The sequence below is a fragment of the Neofelis nebulosa genome, chromosome 1 (genome assembly GCF_028018385.1).
Source record: "Neofelis nebulosa isolate mNeoNeb1 chromosome 1, mNeoNeb1.pri, whole genome shotgun sequence".
In the NCBI taxonomy this organism is placed as follows: domain Eukaryota; kingdom Metazoa; phylum Chordata; class Mammalia; order Carnivora; family Felidae; genus Neofelis; species Neofelis nebulosa.
In genome coordinates, this window is record NC_080782.1 from 57,762,096 (window position 1) to 57,774,931 (window position 12,836).

Genomic DNA, 12,836 nt, shown 5'->3' on the forward strand with positions numbered 1-12,836 from the left:
TCTTCCTCATTAGACTATGTGTCGCTCTAAGCTCCCATTATTCATGGGTATGTTCCCAGAGCCTTGCACAATGCCTGGCACACAGCAGCATGCCATAATATCAATGAATAAATTATCTCATGAGGTCTTTATTTGAAATCCAAATTGACCTCCACCTCACAAGTACATTTTTTTTTTAAAGAGCTCCCTATGCTTGATGTCTTCCCCTTCCCTTGATTTAAATTATTTACATTACAATTACTTAATCATGTGGCAGATAATTAAGGGATACATTATTTATGTTAAATAAATTAGCCCGCCATCACTTCTCTTCTTCCCCTTGGCTGCAGAGCCTTAGCTTTAGTCATCCCACAGAGCCCTAGCTTTAGTCATCCCACCTTCTAGGTGCCAGGCCGCAGCATCGTAATGGTTGCCTGCTCTTTCTGTTTCCTTGACAAGTTTGCCTGTGGGAACTTGTGCTTCCACTCTCCTTTTTCCATCCTCTTGATCAACTACCTCAGTTGTTAGTCCTAGAAGTTGTGTGACCATAGGCAGGCCCTTAACTCCTTTGGGCCTCAGTTTCCTCATCTCTTAATGGTTTCCAGAATTGTGGTGAGGATTTAATGATGTACTGCCTTGGACCTTTTAGTAAATAAAATGCCAGCTTAAACATTTTATGCTCTAAAAATGCATTAGTGCCCTATTATATGTCTGTAGGAGGCATCTATATTTACCAGCAATAAATTGGAGTTACAAATCTATGAAATGCTAGAGCTGGAAGCATTTTATCATAATAATCTATTCCAATTTCTCTTTCTGCAGATGAGAAAATAGGCTGAGTGCATAAGTCATTTCCCCAAGATTTACTAAACTATTAATAGCAGTGATGAACATTTATTAATAATAACTAACTTTTAATGGCTCTTGATCTGTACAAGGCAGTATGCTAAGGGTTTAATACACTTTATTGCATTTAATGATCACAGGGATATCTGAGAAAAAAAGTATTACTCATTTGACTGATAAAGAAACTGAGGCAGAGGGTTTATATAATATGTCCAAAGGGTGGAGGTAGCGAGGGCCAGTCTTACGGCTCAAGCACACGCTCGTCTTAGATCAGGAACCCAAATTCTTGCTCGTTATGCTAAATTACTTATTGTAACAGTAGCCAGTTACCATTAAGGCTATAAGTAGGTGAGTTTGAGTTCATTAAATCTTTGTGATACTATCACTTAGCCTACTCAATCCCCAGATATATACCTCATAGGTGTATAGCTCATCTCACAAAGAATGCCTCTTGGTTGCAGAAACAAAAGCCACACTAGGTTTCCAGTGACCTTGTGATTGAGTTGCATGGCTGGACTCTGAATGTCAGCATCCATGCATCTATTTAGATATTTTGATGTCAGCATTTGTTTTATTGAGTTTTAACATTTGTAAGAACATTCTTTCTTTTACCACCAAATGCTATATGCTCTCTGAACTATTTGGAGGATTTTTACACCTAATGTATCCGTCAGCACATTGGTTAACAACATATATTTGATCTGTAGACAATGACTATTCCCTGTGATTTACGTAAGCTCTTCCTTGTGTGGTATGTGACACTCTAGTGTTCTGTCAGCCCCCAAATGGAGCTTTTTGATTTCAAATGTTGAAATATAACTGTTGATTCTGGCTCAGCAGTGTTCCATTTCTGTCTAGTGTTTTTGTGGAAGCATTTGAAGGCTTCAGGGAATTGATGTAGCATGCCAGTACTTTAGTTCATGTGAGGAAAGACAATGTGTCCATATTTGCTGTATGAAGTATGTGTTTTATTAAATCTGCAACAATGGTTGAATATGCTGGGTTGCGCAGAAGACAGTGTTTTCCCCAGAGAAGAGATCCCGTGTCTGATTGACAGGGCAGGTAACCGCAAGGTCAAGGTTGCTTAGTGGTACGGCCATCTGTTGTTTTGGCAAGTATTTGACTGGAGGGCATTAATGTGTTTGTAATTCCCCACTTGATATGAGAATAGGGCTAAAAAGACATTGTCACCATTGGGAGCTAGCTTCCTGCTCAAGCAGCACAGTCTGTGCTCAACTTTCCTTCCTGGGTCCCCCTTTCTGACACATCATTGAGAGTGCAGCGCATTTTGTTATACTGCTTAGAAGGAAAGCAGCTCTCATCAGTGGAATTACAATAAATAGTTGTAAATCACTCCAAAAGGTCTCAGTCATTTATAAACCTCATGAAGTAGAAGAGCCAACCCTTCAGTTTTGTTAGAAAGCAGTGCAATCTCAATATCTACTCATATGTTCATTCCACATTGCCCCATTTGGCTGAGAGGTCTGTGCTGAAACAGAGAATATTTGATTAAGCACTTAATATTCAAGGAGATGTTTATGTATTGTTAAATTGTTAAGCCTGCCCTGTGGGTGAGAACAAAAGCAATAGCTCTGGAACTTTTGTGGTAAATGGTCAAGTAACTTCCTGCACCTTCATCAATGCAAAATCCTCAACAAGTAAAACATTTCAGAGAAAGATCATTTATAAAAATGTCCTCACAGCCAACCTGAAAGTATAGGTGAGCCATACTGACTAACAGAAAACAAGATTTTAACATCCTAATAAATGCATTAGTGTATGCTGCTGTGTATTGATTTACTCAGTTTAGGCAGCTCTTCCTTTTAAAAAAAATTTTTTTTAACGTTTTATTTATTTTTGAGACAGAGAGAGACAGAGCATGAACAGGGGAGGGGCAGAGAGAGAGGGAGACACAGAATCGGAAGCAGGCTCCAGGCTCTGAGCCATCAGCCCAGAGCCCGACGCGGGGCTCGAACTCACGGACCGCAAGATCGTGACCTGAGCCGAAGTCGGCCGCTTAACCAACTGAGCCACCCAGGCGCCCCGAGGCAGCTCTTCCTTTTAAATTAAAACAGGGAATAAAAGCAGATGGAGAAGGAATTCTTAAGCTGACTATAAGCGAATAAAAAAATAAGATATTTTCAGACATGGTATACTTTGAGAAAGAATAAAGCCACCCAAAGCAGTATGAGGATTTATCAAGAAGAGTGTTCTTGTTGAAGTTTATTTTTTGGTAGGGCACTTCAACTCCCTAGAAATGTTAGTCTAATGGAGGAACAACATACATAAGTTAGTTTCAGAAGGTATGCAGAAACTTTGAAATTTTATGAGGATAAATTCACATCTCTCTTTCCTTATGATTTCCTCAAAAGTACTACTTTTCTTATATTCTCCTAAATGTATTCAGATCATTTTCTACTACAGTTACTCAATAATCTTCTCTATTTTTTTTTTGTTATTATAGTAAGAAACTCGAAACTGAGCACCATAAAAAACATCATTCACTTTACATACCTATATAAAAAGAAAGGGATTTAGACTTGTTATCAGCTAAAATTTCCACCTGAGGAATAAATACACATTCTTTTTTTTTTTTTTAATGTTTATTTATTTTTGAGAGACTGAGAGGAGAAACAGCACGAGCGGGGGAGGGGCAAAGAGAGAGGGAGACACAGAATCTGAAGCAGGCTCCAGGCTCTGAGCTGTTAGTACAGAGCCCAACATAGGGCTTGAACCCCCAACTGGGAGATAGACCTGAGCCAAAGTCTGACACTTAACCGACTGAGCCACCCAGGCACCCCGCACATTTCTGTCTTTTATAATATCAGGTTTTTACCATATCATACTGTATCATAACCTGTCTCTGGGCTCCAAAGAAATTTATAAATTATTTTTATAGACCAGGTGAAAAATAACTGAGGAAGAAGGAAAGAGAATCATCCAGTCATCAAAAACAAGTCGTTTTGTCTTTCTAATACATCGGGCTAACTTCAGGGCAGATTTACTGGCAATGACCTCTTTTAATTTTTCTTTGGGTAGTAATTTTTTTTTTTTTAATTTTGGTTTGTTTTGTTTTCCTTCACTCCTGAAGGACATTTTCACTAGTATAAAATTCTAGGTTGACTGTATTTTTCTTCCAAAACTTTAAACATATGGTGACACTTCCTTTTGGCTCCATTGGTTTCTGAAAAGAAATCCTCAGTCATTCCTGTCATTATTCTCCTATAGGTACATACTGTTTTTCAAGTTTTTTTTTTCTTTGCCTTTTGATTTTAGCATTTAATTATGTTTTGAAGCATGGGTTTCTTTGTGTTTTTTTTTTTTTTCCTTTTGGGGATTTGCTGAGTTTTCTTGAGCTATATGTTTATGTCTTTCACCAAACTTGAGAAGTTTTCTGCCATTATTCAAAATCTTTTTAGTACCGTACTCTTTCCCCTCTCTTTGAAACAATTGTAGACATTCTGTTATTGTCTCATAATTCCCCGAGACTCTGTTCATTTTTTAAAATTTATTTTATCTTTTTTTTCCAGATTGAATCATTTCTATTCTCTCTGCAGACTCAATGTTTCCTCTGTCTTCTCCTATCTGCTACTGAGCCCATCCAGTGAGTTTTAAATTTCATTTATTGTATTTTTTCAGTTCATTAATCCAATTAATTCTTTATCATTATTTTCTTTGAGGAGACTTTCTCTTTTCCATTTGCTTCAAGTCTATTTGCAACAATTGGTTGAAGCATTTTAATGCTTTAAATTCCTCATCAAATAATTCCAATTTCTGTCATCTGGGCACTAATGTCTGTTAATTGTCTTTTCCCACATAAAGACAAATTATCTTTTCCTTGCTCTTGGTATATCTGATAATTTGGGGCTAAGTCCTGGACATTTTCAAAATTATGAGATTTTGAGTCTTATTAAATCCTAAGGAGAATGTTCACATTTTTTGTGTGTGTAGTTAAATTCAAGCTACAAGTTACTATGTGCCTTCTTTGGGCCGAGGCCTCAATGTCCCTTCAACATTCATATTGTCTGTAGTGCTGTTCAGATCTCTTCTACCTGTGTGCCACGCAGTGGCCATTTTGGGTGCTGGGTAGTGGTCTGTTGGTTCAGCTCTCAAATTGTTTAATATACTGATGAGAATCAGATGCATGCATACCTGAGTCTTTTTATAAAGAAGTTTATAGTGTTATTGTCTCTAACTTCTTCTGTAAAGTCTCCTTACTATTTCCCCTCTTCTTGAAGTAACTCTGTAGTTTTCTATTCAAAGTGTTAGAGCTTTAGTACCCAACCCCCAACTCTGCTGTCTACTACTGTGATTATGTCTGCATCCCAGGGCATGCTGCATGAGCACAGAGAGACCAAATAAAACAAAACAAAACAAAACAGAACAACAACAAAAAAATACCAATGTTCTCCCCATACTCAGAGAACCATAGCTCCACCCAATAGAGAGGAAGGTATTCTTCCCTCAGATTTTTGGCTCCTGCGGGCTCCCATTCTGCCATGGCTGCTATATCACAGAATTCCTTAGGGGCTGGAATGTGAGAAAATGGAGAAAATAATGAACAAAAGAAAAATGGGGATTTCTGCCCTGTCTCTAAGTGTTGAAAGTTCTTTCCTCTCTTCCAGGCAGAATCAGAGGGAGCCCTCTCTGTCTGTACCTCAGTGGCCCCTCTTGGGTGTCAGGTTACTTTGAGATTAAATGGAGGGAAACAAGAAAAACATTGGTAAGCTCATTGCCAATTCAATGGTACTGTGAATTCTTGGCTTTCCCAAATCAGCTTGCTACTCTTTATTTTTCAGAGTCCTCAAATAGTTGCTTCATTCATTCTGTTCAGGTTTTACAGCTGTTTACCATGTGAGGGTGGAGCAGACTTATTCCATTTAATGTGGCCCTAAAACCAGTTTGCTTAGTGTTAAAGTATAAGTAATAATGTGGCCAGTCTCATGTAAAGCTTTTATTTATTTATTTGTTTGTTTGTTTTCTTGCTTGTTTATTTATGAGAGAGAGAGAGAGAGAGAGAGAGAGAGAGAGAGAGAGATGAGCATGCAAGCAAAGGAGGGGCAAAAAGAGAGGGAGACAGAATCCCAAGCAGGCTCCATGCTGGTGACGTGGGACTCTGTGCAGGCCTCTACCTGGTGCTCAGACTCATGAACCCTGAGATCATGAGCCCAAATCAAGAGTTGATACTTAATCAACTAAGCCACTCAGTCATCCCTTCACATAAAGCTTTTAAAATACTTAACAAAGTCCTTGGAATTTATAATGTTAGTGCCCCTAATTCAGCTTTGGTATTGATACTAAAAGAAAAGACTACAAGTATAAATCAGTGAATTTAAAAACTACTTTGGTTTGGTTTGGTTTGGTTTTTTGAATGTCGTCCTTGGAGTAAGTAGCAATCACAAAAGATTATCCCTTCTTTGAGCCCACAGATTGTCTTAAGTGAAACTTCAAAGCTGCTGCAATAAGTAATTTTAGTACTTCTGGCTCATCATTTTTTGTGAACTGAATAATATTACTTTTAAACAAAACTATAATGTAATATCCACCTTGATAAAAAGAGGGAAGGGAGGATCTATATGTGTCTCCCCCAAAAATCATTATGTAAAACTGCTTCATGTTATCTGGATTCTATACAAATGCATGTGTAATAAAATTTTAAATTGCTTTGTGTCAGAGAATGCAGAGTACCTTTGGACCTCTGGGGATCATGGTCCATTTTAATAGATGTTTTAGCTAAGATTTCTTCTTAAGAAAAAAACTGAAGCAAAGGGTATTGGGTATCCAAGATACAAGGCATTACTGGCAGCTGTCTTATTTTTTCCTGTGTAGATGCAATTGGAAATATGGTCCCTTGTAGTATTGTTTGCCTTTTCTGCAACACCCCCACCCAACTCTTCTTTCCCATTTATTTAAGGGTCACGTCATCTTTTCCTAAGACAAGGTGATGGGCTATTTAGTAAAGTTTTGGCTAAAAATTCTGTTGTATCTTTTATGATGGTAAATTGTTAAACAAAGGATAGAAGGACAGAATGAAATCCAATGGTAGAATTTCAGTCATGGTAGCTGGCAAGAGAGAAAAATTCTGAGTTAAGGGTGACCCCATTCCTTTAAAATTAAACCATATGTGTAAATGCTCATTTATAACCTTATGTCCATCCTATGCCTCTTTACTGTCTTTGAAACACATTGTTTGGAGTACTGTCATTCATAGAGCTGGAAAAGGTGAATGATATACAGTATCACCATATGAAAGAGTAATTTAAAAACCACTTATTAGTGTTTTAGTAAATGAGGGCAGCACTTCTTTCAGCAAACTGTAAATGGTATCTGTGGGTGTTCTTTCTTTCTCAGTGACTTGGTGCTTTTTGTTCTGCGATGACAGTATTCTACTTCCAAAAGGGATGACTCAGTCTATAAAACAATGTCTTCTTACTTGCAGAATAAGATTGCTAACATTGAAAGAACCCATCCCTTCACTTAGAGGTTTGCTCTCTCTTAGGTTTCCAAGAGACAGTAAGTATTTTATGCTACCTGTGACTTAATGATACTAATAGCTAAAATTCATCAGGTACTTTTATGTGCCTGAAACTGTGTTAAACACGGTACACGTATTAACTAATCAGATATTTACCATGCAGCCTATGTGGGCAGATACTGTTTTTGTTCATATTTTATAGATATATTAAACTGACACTTGGAAAGGTGAAATAAATTATCTCAGGATAATTCAGGTGGCAAATGGCAGAGCTGGCATTTAAACCTAGATTTTTCTAACATCAAAGCCAGTGTCTTATCCAGTCTGCTGTAAATAAATAGGACGCAGCTGTTGCTCATAACCTTTTACTTTACTTTTTATTTTTTCTATTAATCCTCACCCACTTTTGCTGTCTCATTAGACCTCCCTTATCCCCCACCAAACACCAAGTGTTTTACAAGTTCCCAGGCATGGGGTGCTGGGTGACTTAGTTGATTAAGTGTCCCACTCTTGATTTCAGGTCAGGTCATGATCTCACAGTTCATGAATTCTAGTCCCACTAGAGTCTGTCTTTCCCTCTCTTTATGCCCTTCCCCACTTGTGTGTTCTCTCTCTCTCTCTCAAAAAAAAAAAAAAAAAAAAAAAAAAGAAGTTCCCAGGCTTTTCTTCTAGGGCTCCTGAAGCAGTTTTTGTAGCAATTACATGCCTTCCAGGTCTTACCTTCCTTTCTGGTTACCATGGGGCTACAAGAAAGAGCGTCTCCACTGCCCATAGGGCTACCCTCACTGGATTCCAGAAGTTCCATTGTCCTAACACCTCACTACACCTAAAATGTATCTTTAGAGAGATTGGTATTGACTCTTTCCCACTCTGATCTAACTGTATTCTCTGTTGCTTGGAGTCCTGTTTTCCAGCTCTTCACAATGCCATCTTCCTCTCATCTTGCAAGTCTCTTCAAAGAAATCTTCTTTGATCATATTACCTAAACTTTATCTATACTCTGACTCATGTTCATTTCCATCAGGTCACTGATTATATAATTATAATATATTATATAATTATAATATATAATTATATAATAATATATATAATATATATATAATGTTATTAATAATATCCCTTTTTTACTTTTGGGAGTGTTCCTAACAATTGTCACTATGCCTGGCATGTGATGAGCATTGAACAAACACTTGTTGAACGCGTGAATAAATTTCAACCTGGGTTTGAGACTCTTAAATTAGGCATAGGATGCAAATATTAGATTAGGATAAAGGCAGCTGCATATACCCCAAGGCATAGGATGCAAATATTAGAAATTATACTTGTGTTTACTATTTAATAAATATAGAGAATGGAATTAGCTTTAATAACATTTTGTATACAAGTTAATCTGAAGCATCCTTGGGGAAGAGTGGGAAATCCATGTGATAGGGGTGTTGAAGAGGCCCACTCACTTCTTTGTCTTCTTCATTTAACACATTGAGACATATTGTAATTTACATATGCTCTGCTAAATGGATTTGCAGTGTATATCGACAAGTTTTAACTAAACTAAAAAGGGCAAATCGCGTAAATGGATTCTTGTGAAGAAACTGTAGATTGAAGATGATAAAATACTAATAGCAGAAGCAGAAATGAGCAGTTGAAATTGAAAGGACACTTCTCATACTAGAATGAGATCTTCAGAAGCCACAATACCAGGTGTAACACAAGCAAACAAATAATGATTATCTAATAACATTTGACTAAGTGAAAAGTTAGGGTCCACAAATTTAATTTGTCAAGAAGAATATCTGATATAGATATATATTTACTATTGCCAAGGATCAACTTTGCACTGTGTGTGTTGTGCCTTGAGACATGAGCTAATGTCAGTAGAGGGAGGACATCACAATTAGTGAGACATTTAGAAATTAACCATCTGGAACATGAAGGCAAACTTTAGAGTTGCTTGAAGGCAAACCCTAGAGTTATTTCAGGGATATTAAAAGATATACAACGCTCATTCTAGCACCTTATAAAATTTTATTGTACTTAATGATTAATGTCAAAAAGACTATTTTGAAGTTTCTTAAAAGCAAGAAATTTTTAAAAAAGCCACAAACCTGTTCTTCCAGCTACTGCAAACAATAACTGAAATAATATAAAAAAATAATATGGAGTAGAAACTAAAATATACTTATCAATACATACTTTAAAATATCAATAAATATTAGAATAAATAACCATCATTTTGAATTATGAACTGTGGAACTGATTTATGCAGTGTAATGAAAGTAAAGATACTATAATTTGCCCCAATTTACGGTATTTGCTAATATTTATTCAACACTCTTTTACAAAAATTACATTTTTTTTAGCCATTGAAGAAAGATGTTCCCAAGGAGTTATTTTTCACTATTGCACAGCTCTTCTAATACAAACTATGTTTTATGGAAAAGTGTGGGATTATATCAGTAGGTGGAATTTCTGATGACAAAGCTTCGTTGACTAAAATAAAAAACTATTCAGGATTAAGGTTATAGAAAAGTCACCAGACAAAAAGTTTATTCACCAGCTCATCCAGGGATAAACTACAAATGCACATATGAATATAGATTATCAACAATGTGGCTAATTTTATAAAAGCAAGACTATTAAAATATAGAAGAGTCTTTACACACTATGTAATGAAATGGAGATTGATTATAAGGACTTTTGTTCCTCAGAGAGATTCTCAGATTCTCTTTTAGCAAAGTTCTTAAAAGTGTTATTGAATTGAAAGATGAGTTCTCTGTTAGTGTGTTACCTAGTAGACATATATTTTTAAAGGCACACTCGAAGAGTCTCTTTGGTGATATTTTCACAATAGGTATGAAAGAAGTACATATTTTTAAAAACTCTTGCTCTGGGAATGCATTTTGAAATACGGTATTTTTAAATGTCTACACTGAAAGTCCGTTTAGCTGCTTTTCAAAACAACGTCACATTAAAAAAAAAATTCACGTCACAGCACTAAAAAATTTAGATATGGTATCTTCAAATCTACTTAACAATCTTCAAAATAATACTTTCATTTGGGTTTTGAACTAATCTTTTACAAATAAAATATTGGTAACACTTTATGAATAGTTTGTAAGAATAACAGAATGATATTAAAGAATATTAAAATTTATGAGCTACATTTAAGCAAAAATACTCTTCCATAATTGGTGGGTGGGATTGAAAATGTACATCATGATTTAGTAAGCATAGTCCATGATTTGTGCAGTTTCCTTTTTACCAACGACAATGATTGAAAACACATGACTTTAAAAAACAACAACAAAAAACTAGGAACCAGACCTATGAGTCACCGTAACACAAAGAGAATATTAAGTCACATTGCCTTCATTAAAATATATTAAAGATGATAATGATAATGATGATGATGATGATGATATTCTAGACCCTGAAATATAGGAACGTACACCATAAAGAATAGATACAGAATTAATCAACCCACAATATATTTTTATTTTCCTAATATCCAAATACAACCATTCCTTCATTCTTAAACTTCTACCAAACAACCACAAAAGCAGTAGGATGACTGTCAAAATAATGCTACTATCTGCAGTATAAATGGCATTAGTAAAAGTTATTAATATATGTTAGAAAGATCGTGATGTTTTGGACCATTAATAAATAATTACAATTTTAACTAATTTTAATTGCCATAATCAATTAAATAATATAATGTTTTATACTTACCTCATTCTTTTAAATCTCTATTTCCCATAACTTTTATGATATAATTTAATTGGTTCAGTGTTAAATGCATATCATGTACATGTACGAAGTTATTAGACTCATACTCAATGGATTTCCACCTGGAAGAGTGCTCTGGGTTTTTTGTTTGTTTGTGTGTGTGTTTAGAAAGAGAGCATGCAGGGGAGAGGCAGAGGGCGAGGGAGAGAAAGAGTCTTAAGCAAGCTCTATGCCCAGCTGGAGCTCCAGGCTTGATCTCATGACCTTTCACACCTCTGAGGTCATGACCTGAGCCAAAATTGAGTCGCCCTCTAAACCCACTGAGACATCTTGACACAAGAGTGCTCAGCGTAAAACATTGGAAGGCCAGTGGAATGAGTTTTCTGTCTATGGGCAGCAGTAGAAAATGGTGGTTTAGAACATAGATTTTGCACTTAGATCTGTGTTTTCTATAGTTGGCAGTTCATTGAGTTCTCACAACTGCAGTTTCTTCTTTCTTATGATGGAGTCTACTTCAGACGATTACAATGAGAAGTATATTATATCAACATAGAGCACAGTAATAGTACCTAAGAAGAGTGTGATACATTTAAATTAAAAAAAAATGACACAATAGGTTGTCATAGAAGGTGTAGGGAGGCGACAACCTCTATATTGGACATATTTGTTCCAAGCAGATAAGAATTTACACCTGAACAAGACTGATAACACCAGCATTGTTTATGATTGTACCAAAAATGGAAACTAGGACTTAGATATTTAAAATGAGTATATAATTAAATTGTGTTATATTTATTCAAGCAGACAGTATATGAACTGAAAACAAATGTGCTAACATGGATAAATCTCAAAAACACAATTTTGAGTTAAAAAAAAAGCAAGTTGCAGAATAAAATAAGGGAGTTGTACAGTATAGCAACACATAAGTTTGAAAACATGAAAAACAATATTGTTTACAGATACATGTAGAATGAAAATGTAAAGAGATGCTTGGGGATCATATGTACCAAGTTCTGGAGAAGGGTTACCTTTAATTGCATGAAAATGAAATGCAGTTAAGAAATAAAAGCGTGCAATTCAGTAGCATTTGTAAGATTTTATTCCTTAAACTGACTTATTGGAAACATGAATATTCATTATATTCTTTGTTTTACTTTTTTATTGCCATATTTTTCACTATTTTTTTTTTCAACGTTTTTTATTTATTTTTGGGACAGAGAGAGACAGAGCATGAACGGGGGAGGGGCAGAGAGAGAGGGAGACACAGAATCGGAAACAGGCTCCAGGCTCTGAGCCATCAGCCCAGAGCCTGACGCGGGGCTCGAACTCACGGACCGCGAGATCGTGACCTGGCTGAAGTCGGACGCTTAACCGACTGCGCCACCCAGGCGCCCCTATTTTTCACTATTTAAAAAAAAAGTCAAGGAAAAATATTTGTCTGGAAAGTAGTGAATGGCTAACCATTTGAGGCTGCTGCCTTGGAACCAAGGAAGAAAGGAAGTGTGGGGGAAGGGGAGAGGGCAGACTGAGGGACAGAGGAAGGAAAAATATGTTGAGTATGAGTAATTTATTTGACATTTTCCTTCAAAAGACTTCTTGAATAAGCAAGCCAAAATAAATAAATAAATCAAAGGTTGGGAGAGGGAACACATCTGGTTAATGGGCTGGCATTGAATGCTTAATTATTCCACTTTTGACACGCGGACATGTTTTAATATCTTGAACATCCAGGTAACTCCTTGTCTGAAGTCTAAGCGAGAAAGGGAAATACATTGTTAGTCTCTCTACCTTTCTTCTTTTTATTTTA

At 36.1% G+C, this 12,836-nt stretch overlaps 1 protein-coding gene across 15 annotated transcripts in view; it reads left to right on the forward strand.

Annotated features, from left to right (window-relative positions):
- Positions 1–12,836, forward strand: part of TENM2 (teneurin transmembrane protein 2) — a 1,977,383-nt gene that overhangs the window by 546,107 nt on the left and 1,418,440 nt on the right. For 13 of the 15 annotated variants that reach the window (XM_058722697.1, XM_058722719.1, XM_058722684.1 and 10 more), the window contains exon 4: positions 4,383–4,429. The exons of 1 other annotated variant lie outside the window; for it this stretch is intronic. The gene's annotated coding sequence lies outside the window, so the exon portion shown is untranslated. Of the gene's footprint in view, positions 1–4,382; positions 4,430–5,450; positions 5,549–12,836 lie in introns of all 15 variants that reach the window. One more of the 15 variants, XM_058722713.1, reaches the window with a different exon arrangement.